The sequence below is a fragment of the Hippoglossus hippoglossus genome, chromosome 9 (assembly GCF_009819705.1).
Source record: "Hippoglossus hippoglossus isolate fHipHip1 chromosome 9, fHipHip1.pri, whole genome shotgun sequence".
NCBI classification, from domain to species: Eukaryota; Metazoa; Chordata; class Actinopteri; order Pleuronectiformes; family Pleuronectidae; genus Hippoglossus; species Hippoglossus hippoglossus.
Window position 1 is genome coordinate 24,604,164 of NC_047159.1, and position 13,195 is coordinate 24,617,358.

Below are 13,195 nucleotides of genomic sequence, written 5' to 3' on the forward strand. Positions count from 1 at the left end.
TCATATCCCAGTAGCAATCAATAAAAGACAAGTTTTCTGAAATAAAAAAAAAAGCTGGAGTCTGTGGCCTTTACAGGATGGTAATACACACAACCACTCATTTGATGTGTACCTGTCTGTCACTACTTGACCTGTCTGCGTGCACACCCCCTGCCTGTGCTCTCACTGCATATAACCAGAGTCTTCAGCCGGAGAGACATAGACACAGAGACGATTGTCAGAAGTTAGCGAGGGAGTCACAGAACAGTCCCAGTTGTCAGTCAGGGCACGTTCATGAGTTTTGGGGGCGGAGCTTTGACGAGAAGGCCAATAAGAAGGAGGTGGTGTGGATCTATTGCTTATTTTCAAGTTGTAGTCAGCGCTAGCTAGCGTTTCCTGGATTACCAGCTCTAGCTTAAACTGGATGTATTGGAAATTGATTTCTGTTTTGTGACTTCTTCTACACTCCTGAAGTTGTTGTCTGCAAAACGTGACCCTCTTTTATAATCAACATAGATTCATCATAACCCCAATCTGTCCAAATGTAACACACACCAACACACACTAACATGTGTCATATGTGAGGCCCACAATATGTTTGAGGCTTTGATATGTTGGTGCAGATTTAAGTGAGTAGAGATACAGAATTAGGCTGTATAATTTTTAAAATGTTCTTATAAGCCACTTTGAAAAATAGATAATCAACATTTTCAAAGTTCTTCTATGAATTATCTTCCTCCTCTGAAACTCCATCTGGTGGGAAGCCAGTGATGGTAGCAGGTGGGTTTTCTAAGTATGTGCTGTCCTGATGATTAACCAATATGAAGATCGTCAGTCATTTAGTTTTTGGTTCGAAACCCAGTGAAGTTTATATTTGCTGAAAACACTTTGTTTATTAAGATAATTCTACTTAATCATCAGGCTCCATCTGCTCCATCCTGTCTTTACAGCGAAAGGGAAAACAGAACCTGCCGTCAAAGAAGTGAATAGTGCGTCAACTTCAGATCCTGTGTAATCCTCAAGCACCCTTCTCCTTAACTCCCACTGACAAACTTGCCTCCTTCATGTGTGTTCGATGGTTGAGTCGAAGGCGCTGCCCTATATTCTCCACCACGTGTCAAGAGCAGCTGGATGGTTGGACAGATCAAAGGTCGCAAGGTGATCCAGGAAGAGGGTCAACTGTGTGAGGAGAAAAAGAATGCAGGAAAAAGAGTGGGCACTGTCTGTCCTAGGGTTTTCCTTCATATGCCAGCCTGTCTGACTCACAGCTTTTACCAGAGAGGCCCCATGTGCGTAGTGGCATCCTCTGGATTAGCTCATGATGGGAATACAAAGGAGACAGACTGAAAATGAAACACATTCCTCGGCATCAAAAAACGGAATGCTGGAATTTGGCATATTTGGCATATATTGTTTGTGCAGATGTCATTTGAGTGGAAGCAGGCTAAAGGGCCCTCATTGTTGTTTTTGGACGAGTCATTGTGTTCTGCATACTCGCCCTCGCTCTGGTGCGTAATCTGCTCGAGCCTCACATTATCACCGCGGTACATGTTGCGTCAGTGGTGTGCGTTGACGTTGACCCCTACCAGCTGGACGGCACCCACAGGGGGACCATGTAGACACCATGACGCTGCATCCACTTCCCAACCAAAACATTTGTGAGAGTTAGTGACAGTGAACCTTCCTGTCACTGCAGCTGCTTGTTGAATGGACAAACACGAGCTGGAAGCTACAGAGTAGAAGATAAATAATATGACTATGTATGGTAGAAGTACTGCAGCTGCTCCAAGGAAAAAGAATAGTTAACATGAAAACTTAAATTCCCAAGAGAGGAGGTTGTACTCTCTCATTCTGTGATCACATTTGATGTTGTTGAGGATAAACCAACTTAACTTAAAGTTTTATTGGAGAAGTAATGTGTTAGTTTTCATAAAGTGATGAAAAAACATAATATCACATTCTTTTCAAATTATGAAACTGCTGATTCCTAAATGTGTCCCTATGAACCAGTTTTCCACCCAAACAGTGTGACATGTAAAACTAAACAGCACTGTTGCTGTGCATGTGAGTCTGCTTGTTTATTGGCCAAATGGAGCCTCAGAACAAGAAGTAAACATGCTTCAACAAGTTCAGCAGGATGGAAGGAAACCAGAAGGACATGCAAGCACTTGTTTAAATATATTTTTGTTTTGTTTGAGGACTTTATGCCTGGAGGGTAGTCTAGGCTCTGCGTGCAAAAAAAGGGCGTCTGTCTGGATGCAAAGCTGGCAAGTCTTCACATACTTCAGTCTGGACAGATTAATGTTGGGGCATGCTGCAGCAAAGGACACCTACAAACCATAATGCTTTGCTTATGCAAAAGTGGCCAGTCTGCGCTGACACGCCCTACTGCTAAAACCTGTGTGATGGGTGTTGCATGAAACGAAAGATGCAACAAAGGTCACAACTGCTTTTGTCAACCAGGGGGGATTTATAGTGTGTGTAACACAAAAATATCAGCACAGCAACTTCACAAGCTCTGGCTTCTGCATGCACACCTCTCCTCAGAAGGTTCACCTGGTTAGTGGAAGACCTGCTTTATCTCCACAGTCGCCCCAAGGAATTGACGTGCAGAAACAATAATAATAATAATAACTTTATTTGTAAAGCACTTATCTAAACAAGGTTACAAAGTGATTCACACAAAAAATCTATGTAAAAAAAAAAGAAAAAAGGTCCCCCAAAGAGATAACAACATATCAAGAATACTTTAAGGATTTATAAAATATGAACAGAAATGGATTTTCAAAGAATAATAAATCTAGTTAAGTAAAACAAGGGTTAAACAAAAACACAGAGTCCTCATTTGTTTTGCGTTAACTGACAACCTGAGATTTAATCCAACCTTTCAGAAGTAAACATGAATGGTTTTAAATACAAAGTGACCTGCAAGAGGACACTGGCTCACCAGCTTTGGACCTTGCTCTTATTGTCTGTCGTCAATTTGATATGATACAGTATAAAGCATCAAGTGGAGCAGGATTCCTCCCAGAGCTGTTTGTTGATAGCAGATAGTGAGGCTTTGTGATCACCACTGACTGCAGGAGGTCAGACTAGCCGTGCAGCTTCATGTTTCCAATGTTGTTTTACTTGAGCTTGAGATTGATGACAGAAACCGGTCTCATCCAGTCTGAGCACACACACACCTTGGCGATATAGTGCTGTGTAAGCAGATAGCGTGTATACCCTGAGGGCTGTGTCTTCCTCTGAATGCTTCAGTAACCTCTGCAACTCTCGTCTCCCTGACAGGACAGTGTGTTCCATGAGTTTGTGTGTGATGAGTCCCTGGAGTTACAGCAGAGTCATGTCCAGGGCTTGGTCAGGATGGGGGCCTCTATTGTTCACATTTGTCTGTCGCACTGTGTGTATGCATCTTGTGTTTGCGGGTGTATGTGTGTGTGTGTGTTCTAGGCAGTTCTGAAAAAAGCCCTTTCCTGTGTGGCGCTGGAGGTTCCTCCATGGGCTGGGCGGCCGACGGCCCTGCAGACATGCTGTCTCGCTCCAGTTCCACCACAAGGCCTTGCTATTGTTTGGCTCCTCACTCCCTTTGTCCACTTCAGTCTGCCAACCACCCACCCCCCACCACCACCACCCGCTTACACCTCCACCCTCTCCTGCTGCCTGTTACCCTGCAGGTGCAGCTGATCTGTGGGGCCGGAGAAGAAGGAAGCACAGGCCGAGGAAACAATGGCAGACCTCTGTTCCTATTTATATATCAATTCTTTGTTTAATCTATGCATTTGACTATTTATTTCAAGGGTTCGACATGTATTTGTATAATGTTATAACCAGAGTGTTTTATAAAACTCTTGTGTCATGCAAACAAGTCAGTTGATGGACAGCGTGGTTATGGGATTCATCCTTTGACCTGGGTGTAAAGTTTTAAATTGTGCTTGTAGGAGCACTTGAGGTTATTCACATTTATTATCCAAGGTATTTAAAGCCTATTCAGCCTAAAATATTTTTTGTGCCGTGGAAATCACCCATATCACCCTCAGAGATTATTTTATATTTCAGTAGATTAATTCAACAGCTTCCGCCTGATGCAGCACTAATTGGGTGACAGGCAGGGAAACACTGGGAACAGGTTGGCCAGTTTTGCACAATAAACGTATGATGTAATGAGTTGTCGCAGTGCAAAGGGTCCACACTATCTCTGCTGGTCAAGTGATAATAAGAGCACTTGAGAAATACTGCAGGAGAACACCTGCGTTATGATGCAGATCAAAGTGCTCGGCTGGTGTAATGGGGCAGATAACAGAGCAGTGAGTGCATGTCCCCGGGTTCAGCACAGTCATTTTCAGTGGCGTACGCTCCAGAGTGTTATGGGAGGTGTGGATAATCGCTCTGCTGTCCACACCTCAACCAGCAACAGTACACATGGACTTGTTGACTTTCCTTTCGTCTCACAAATGCTTATAATCACAAACACAGTAACATTTCATATGCCTGACATTTCGTATGTCCTCTGAAGAAGAACACAGCGTGCTACAGGGGGTTCCGTGAGTCTCATACAAGCTAGATTCGACAAAGTGTCATCTCAAAATAGCCAAAGTTTGTTTTATGTGTTTCAGCTGTTCAGAACTGGCACATTTGAGGATTGGGGGAAAAAAAACCTATTGTCTCACACACACTTTTGAAGTTGAATGTGGAAAGCAGTCTTTGAAGACAGTTACAGAATGTGAAACATGAGAATTTCAAAACCTGTTAAGTTGCTCTCTTCTGCAAACCAGTCACTGCATGAAGTCGGTGTGTGAATGTGACATTGTCAGTTTAGTTGTGAGCCAAGGCCCCTGCTGAAGCTATTCTGCCATCCAGGTGTGATAGGGTATTCTAGTGCATTAAACCAAATGCAATACACAAATGCAAAACTTTATGAAGTAACCCCTTCACTGACATCATGGTGGATGACAAATAATCATCATCCTGTAAGTATTTACTGTATTTCTCTGCATTTATATGCTAACTTGATTAGCTTAAGGGACTAAACCAACATGGTGACCATGGTGGAATAGGCTGCCGCATCAATTACTCCCCATCTACAACATGCACCATCACAAGATCGTTGTTTAACAAACAATATTCACATAAACGTGAATATCCTGTGTTTGCAGGTATAAATGCTGAGAAACCAATCTTTGACTTAAAGTTACTTGTCATCTCATAAAACAGGTGAAACATCTACAAGAGTTTGTGACAACCCTGAGCTGTTCTTGTGTTACAGTTGTTCGGTTGCAAAATGGATTCAAAACAATACAGTCAGCCACAAAGGTAAAAAGCTGTCAGAAACTACATATCAAAGACAACCTTTGTTTACGTTCTCTGCCTCTCTGGGTATTGCTCTCGGACAAATGTCCCATGTCCCGGAGTGAAATGTACACAACAATGGCTGTTTCCAAAACACAAAGACATCCATCAGCGGGGACAGGAGCTTGATTAGTAAAAGGGGAAGCTGATAAGACTCAATTGCTTTGCTGCTGATTCATATCTGAAAGGGCAAACGTCAGGCATTACGTCACTGGGAGAGGATACATAGTCCGTCTGCCACAGTCATGCTTTGGTGTGGCCCGGGTTTACGTCTATGGTCTGCATTAGTGCTAATGTGTTAAACAGCTGGCGAGGTTGGTTCAATAGGTCATGAAGTGTAAGACAGTGTCTTTATACCAGAATCTGATTGGACTGCCACAGAGCAGAGCTGCATCAGACTTCTGATTGTTCGGTTTCCTGAAAGGCATAGTATCTGTATACAATTTATTCACGCATTTTATTCACACACACTTACAGCCTTGCATTTCTAATGCACATTTAATTTACAGGTTTTCAAAAGTTGAATTACACTTTGGAATTATTATTATTGAATATCATTTTACAAGCAAACAATCTTAATGACCCTTTTTGAGACCATCTCAGTTGCTGACACCATTTCAGTTTCAGAATGTCGTTATGCGACTGTTATGTTCATGAAAAATTGTCAGTCCTTCACGTTGGATAAATAGGAGTATGATTTACATATTACCGACAATGTTTCTACAAATATGTCCAGAAACTCTGATTTTGTCAAACTGAGCTGAAATCATGCAGATGATTTAAAGATTTCCGTTCACCTGATGAAAGTCTGCTGCCATGCTGGCGCCTATTTGAAGCTGCAAGACACAAGTGCTTTGAGCTAAATGCTCATACCGGCATACAAACATGAGTAGGGTTAGGGTTAGGGCTAGGGGGTTGAGTAGACATGAGTAGAATGATAATGCGAGCACGTTAACATTTAACAGGTGGAATCATAGACTGTATACACAGATGGAGGGTTAGGGTTAGGTCCTCTGTGTCCTTAGGTTGTACAAAAATGAAGCCAAAATATTCTTCTGAAACACAAATGTCAGCCTCATTGTGGTGCAGCCATCAACGTGAGAATCGGAACAGACCATCATTTACAGTACTTGTTGTTTACGGCAGTAAAGGGAATAAAACAGGAGAATGGACTTTTGTTTTCTGCGGCTGAACACTGAAACGGGTGTAACCATTAGGTCTGTAGCATTGCTCTGATTCAGAACACTGCTCAGACATGTATTTTATCCCAACCCCTCTGCTTTGTTCTTCAGCTGCTGGTTTGATGTGAGATGCTGCATTTATCTTGGCCTATAATCAACATCGCTATGATAATCAGAGCAAGAGAACGCAGTCAGTAGACGTTACGCTGTGGTGTTGGCTGATAAGAGCTCCTAATCTCGGTACTGATGTCGGCTCAGTGCAGCAGTGAAGATGAAGGCTTTGGCAAAGCGGAGGGGTCACATGATGGGAGCATGACCGGTATGAGTGGAGACTGTAGTGAAAGTCTCCTTAATGTGGTCAGTACTGTGGCCTCAGAAACTGTTTTACTCTTAGAGTTGTAAGTGAGGAGGTACAGTAGGCTAAGAGAGAATAATGAAATTTGTTGTTAAGCCATGGGAAACATACATTATGCCCTTATTCTTTATTTAGTGTCACAGTGTTGCTATATTTTCTCTCTCCCTGAAGTGTTCATGTAACTGATGTGTTCATGTAGTCCTTGTTAATAGCAGCTGTGTATAGGACATTTAAAAAAAATGCTTTCAAAGGGTTTGGATTAAATTCAACCAAATATAAACAGTGGAAAAATAGACCCGGGAGTGCTGGTGTTGTGTTGCTTCAATAACAAACCATCTAGCATTCGACTTCTAATAAAGATGAAAACTTTGGAGAAACAAAGGCAATGAAATGTGTTTGAATTTTTCTTTTTGAAACATTTACAGTGCAACAGGTAAACAATAGGACTCTTTTAAAGTATCAGCTACAGTAACTCTGCGGGCCTGCTGGGAATACTGGGCACATTTTGCATATCATTTATAAAAGAGAAACACAGCTGTTTTTGCAGTTTCACTAATACTGGTTAATGTATGTTGTGCCCTCATTACACATCCTGGCTGTCAATGTCAATTCAGCTGGAATGTTACTCCATTTAATACATATAAACACACAATGCTGGCCCACTCAACAACAATAAAGGAGTAAGCCTATCTGCCTGCATGTGCCTAGACCAGGCCGACTGACCCAGAACCGGTTCCAGACCTGTTCAGATTAGCCCTGTGTGTCAACTCAGAGGGCGCTGGAGAGATCATAGCGGAGCACACCACACCACTGCTTTATCCAGGCAGCCTGGCACCCACGGTAAAGCCTATAATCTGGTCAGCTTTCAGAACACACATACCGCACAATACCCAAAACAGTAACCTCTATGATTCTCTCTCTTATGTCATTATTCAGTGTCAAATCCAGTCAGAAGTAATTATAAGGACAAAAACATCTTTATTGAGCCGTGTGTGGGACATGCAGACATGGATCAGACCAATTCTGCTCAGTCTTCTGCCTTTTATCTTAAATCAGATTTAGACCATACAGGTAGTGCATGAATGTAGAAACACTAAGTTTATTATTGCCATCAATTGTGATTCATCCATTTACCTAGTCTTGAGTTATGTCACAGCACTGGGTGGGTCATCTTCACCAGGAGGCAGTTCAAAGCTTGTGGGTAGCTTGCAGTGCATGGGTAATTAAGTTGAATTTAAAATTGTGCTTTGACCGAGTTTTATTTCAAGGATTATGATTAACCATCTCCAAACCTGAAATCACTTCTCAGTTCATGTTTTTTTTTTTTTATCTCTGAACGAGATTGCTTTCTTTGTCTGTAAACTCAAATCCAAGCCATTCGGGGCTTTCACACACCGTCTGCTTGGCTGCTGTGTTAATTATCTGGCTCTGTTAACCTTTAGTTGGCCAAAACATGGAGAAAGACAAGAGAAAGAGAGAGTACTTTGTGAATGAATGACAGACAAAAAGAGAAGTAAGTGGGAGATAGATTCCCATGGCTTCCTTTGTGCGGCTGCTGTGTGACCTGGAGCTGGTGCACACGGAGATGAGATGGAGGAGATTACTGCTGGCATGAAAACTGGTTCCAGCCAGTCGACATGGAAACTGGTTGGAACCAGATTTCATGATTTTGCCTGTAAAATGTGACACCTCCTTTGTTTTGTGCACTCACTGCATCACCTCGCCGTAACGTCTGCTCTCAGCGTCACTGATCTGGGTTTGGATCACAGCCCAGCTAACGTCTGGATTGATGACTTCGCTGAACTCAAAGCTCGTGTTCAGCATCACAGTCACCCTTTGATATCACTTCATGTTTCATCATATTAAAATGGTACACACACACATATATATGAAATAGAAATACACATACATATAATATACACATACTGTATGTATACATATATACACTCTACCTTCTGTACCTTGTGTTTTTTACACCACAGTGACATGGTGAGTGACGTCTGGACGGTGCTTGGTGTGAATGAGTCTAATTGGATCTTGGGATGGTGAAAGAGTCCACGTGGCTCCAGTGTGGATGCAAAGTGGAGAGCGCCATCTGGTGTTAAAGAAGTGCCACAGGTTTGCAAATAGTATTGTGAAAATCATTCTATCCATCCATCCATCATCTTTCCTACCTATTAATTGAGATACAGACTGGACAGGTTGCACTTTCAGTCACTCATCAAAGACAGGATATGGTCAATAAAAGTACAGTAAAGGATATGCCAGCGGATCACAGGGCCAACATACAGAGACATTCACAAATTCACACCCACACAAATTCAAGGAGGAAGCCATTATGCGCAGAGAAAGCTCACGCAAACACTTCACCCAGAAAGACCCGACTTGAACTGGGATTCGAACCAGAAACCCTCTTGATGTGATGCACCACTGTGCTGCCCTCATTCCATACATATAGACTTTTTTAATTTGCTCAGGTCTCCCTCACTCAAATCTCCACAGCCTCTTTATGAATTAATTGAAATTCACAGTAGGGCAAAAGTAAAACATATTATAATGTACTTTTAAGAACCATATCTTATCTTTAATGCGTGACTCTGGAGTCGTTTTTTGAGTAGTAGTGATTTCCAAGCTCATATAATATCAAATATTTGTTTCCTTTTTTAGAACAAGCCTTCTAAACACTTATTTTACAGCACATTTAAGTTATTAATGGAAAAGCGTGAGTGCTCTCATAACATTAATGATGGCTCTGTTTTGTTGTTACAGTGATACCACGACCTCGGAAACTGACAACTAAACAGAATCTAGTCATCGCCAGTTTTGTTATTTACTCGATCCTATGACGGTGGTTAATATTGACTCACGCTGTTTGTTTGGGCCATCTTACATAATTATAGCACATAGTGAGGGGAAAGGCGTTTCAGAAAGGAGTAGAAATGAGTTGAACCCTTTCTGTCAGGGTTCAGAGAGACATCTGAGAGAGCTCAGCTGGGGTTGCAGCCCTGGTCTGGTGTTTCTCTCTGACATGGAGTTCTGCAGTTTGTCAGATGGTCTTTTTAGAATGTTTCTTCTCTGTATTTTACTTACTTTGTGCCTCTTTTTCATACATTTCATTTTGAGTTCTCACACAGCTACACTGAGAGAAAGCCAATAACTACTTTCCACATTTACCATCTGTTGGGGTTTTCACCTTTCACTGTGAAGTTACGTCATCACTTCAGGCAACAGTCAACTCCAACTCCTCTAATTCTTTGGATAATCACCCCATCTAGTGGTCAGAATGTATACTCCAGCTGTGATGCTCAGACTCCTTATAAGTATTGTGTATTACATCAAAGCTCTGATTAGACTCACATTTATATTCATTAAAGACACAAACATCCCTTGTCCTGCAGCAAAATCATAATAAATGACTGCCAGCCGAACAGGAACATGCTCTCAGTATCGCTGCCTCATGAACAAAAGGACTGAATCCAGGGTAAGAACAACACTTCCTGTGTTTGCATCCAGCAGCCCGAGCTATTTTCTGTCCATCTGGCATGCTGATACTTTGCATTGTGCTTTGTACACATTTCAGTGGCCATTGTTTTTTATGTTAATGCTACAATTTGTTATGGGCCAAGCTAAACAGAGAAATCCAGGGGAGGGAAAAGAAGCCCAGAACAAACAGGAGGCTTATGAGTCAGTCACTGTTTGATTCTTGCTGCGGAAAAAGAAACACAATATGACTCATTTTCTATTATACTCAGTGTCTATTATATTCAGTAGGACTTTTAGAATGTGTTAACTAACAATCGGTTAACAGTGTGCAAGGGATTCCTTTGATGTACAAATGTGAAAAAGAATAACTCCCTTTAAAAATTATTATTTTGAGCTGTCAAGAGAGTCCTGCAAAGCCCAAAATAAATGATACTAAACAGATTCATTTGTGAACTTCAGGCTTTACAGTACATTATGATTTGGTTCTTTTAGCATCATTTAGGTAAATCATAAATCGACCAATAACACATTTAATTTGTAACATTTCTTCAGAGAAAAAAAAAAAGGAACAAAACAACCTCAAGAGCTATGAATCATATTTCCTGCACTTAAGTCTATAGCAAACCCCTTATGATTCTGCCGCTGTGTTGAAGAAACGTATGGAGCCTTTGAAAGACTTTTAATTAGGGGCCCTCTTGTTTTCCCCAATCTTCGTGTTCTTCTTCCAAGGAAATCCACCGTCCCATGCATGGCAATAAACCGAACTTTCCACGCAGGTCCAGTCCTATGCCAATAGTGCTAAACTGGCATTATGTTTCAATAGTCCTGATGGTGGCCCTACAACAACCGTCTAAAGTTTAATGCTATAGTAGAACTTTCAAACTTTCATGAAATTGTAGGCCCAATTAAGCAAAAACGTTCACATGCTTTGAGTTGGCAGCAGTTATTAAGACCATCACTCTGTTTAAACCTATCTCCTCCCACAATTTAGATTTATCAAAAATTTAGCCCCCCAGTGCATCAACATGTTTTACTGTCAATAGTAGTGTAAACATATATAGTCTCAATTAATACATTTCCAATGTTCACAAAAATAAATGACAATTTTCATTTCTTGGTAAATGCAATAAGACAAATTTCAGAATTGTATCTCAAAAACTGAATGTTTGAAAATGTTTTGAAATATGTCATCAGGCCAATTACTGTAGTCAATGGGAATACAGCATCTGTCAACATCATTTTCTAGATGAAGTAGTTTATTAGTAAACAGATACTGAAAATTGTTGCAAGTAAATCTCCAGTGTTCATGAAAATAAAATGTTCATGTCATGGTAAACATCACTGCCAAAGTAATCCAGGTCAAAAAATGCAGCAGAGCCGGACTCATCTAACGGGGAGATGACACCATTTACCTCATTAGTGATGCATCAGGAAGTGACAGTGTGGGGAAAACAACAGCGACCATCAACAGCTGGTATTGTTCTGAAACACTCACAGTAAGAACCATCAATTACATCATAAAACTTCGCACCACTCCACAAACCAAAATAATACCCTCACCTCCTAGATAAATGCACACTATCACATCAAAAAATGTAGGGGAGTCACAGATCAAATTTCAAGAGTCAATATTCAAAAAAATTTGGCAACCATGTCTGCATGTCCCCTCTCAAGCCAAGAGTAAAGGCTGTGCCCAGAGGGAGAGGAAGTTCCATATCGTTCTATCATTTACAGAACATAGTCAGAGACATACATGTACATCCAGAGGAATTGCAAATACAGCTACTTAAACTGGATGGAGTGACTATCAACAGAAAAAGCTCAGGTCACAAACATTGAAATTGCATTCCTGAAATGCCAGTTGCTTTCTTCATCCATTGCTGCTACAGCCTTCATGACTCCACCTACTTATCAAAACTGATCCCACAGTGCATCAAAATGTTTAACTGTAAATGGTCTTTCTCATTTTCCTCTCCCTCCTCTTTTGTTTCATCTTCCTCCTGTTCCTCCTCAAAATGCTCAGCTCTGACCCTTGGCTGCTTATAGCAGCTACAATTTGTCTTTTGATTTTTGAACAATTTTTGTGAAACTTTGTGTTGGACTAATTTATCAATCAGTGGTATTTTTCAGTTTATGCTTATGTTGGACTTTGGTTGTGTATATTTGGATTTATATATATTTATATCAGGTGTCTCTCTCTCACTTTACTTCCTGTCTTTGACTTTCCAGCTCCTGTGTTTGTCTGCACATGCACTAATGTTCATACCTGAGTGTCATTATCCCTGCCTCTTTTTTTTTACAAATCACAATTTGCCTCATAAGGCTTAACAAGGTGCGACATCCTCTTCCCTTAACGCTTGACAAGAGTGAAGTAAAACTATTCCTCTCTCAGTTTGTCTGCTAATCATCCCTGGATTTTCCTCGTGCTTCAGTTTTGCTCCCCCGTATTGCTGATTTGTTTATTTTTGCTTTCTGCAGTCATTTCAGTTATGACCATTTTCTTGTTTGAATTGAATTCCACACACCATACGCGTCTTTCTCTTTGGTCTGCCAGAGAGACAAAACGTGACACTCACTTTAACTGACTGGCTTAAAAGTTATTATGTAACTGGTTATCAGGCGTTCCCAAATATGACTGTCTAATAGTAAATGCATGTAAATTGTAGTTATGTCAATACACTATCGCCACTTGAACATTTTCACGACAGAACTCATATGTGATGTATTAATACTACAAAACATAAATGTGGTATTTGCTTTTGGCGGATCTTTGTGTTCAGTAGCATCTTAACAAGAGACTCGTGATGGTTGTAAGACAAACAAACTCAACTCTGTCTCTCGCCTCCCACAA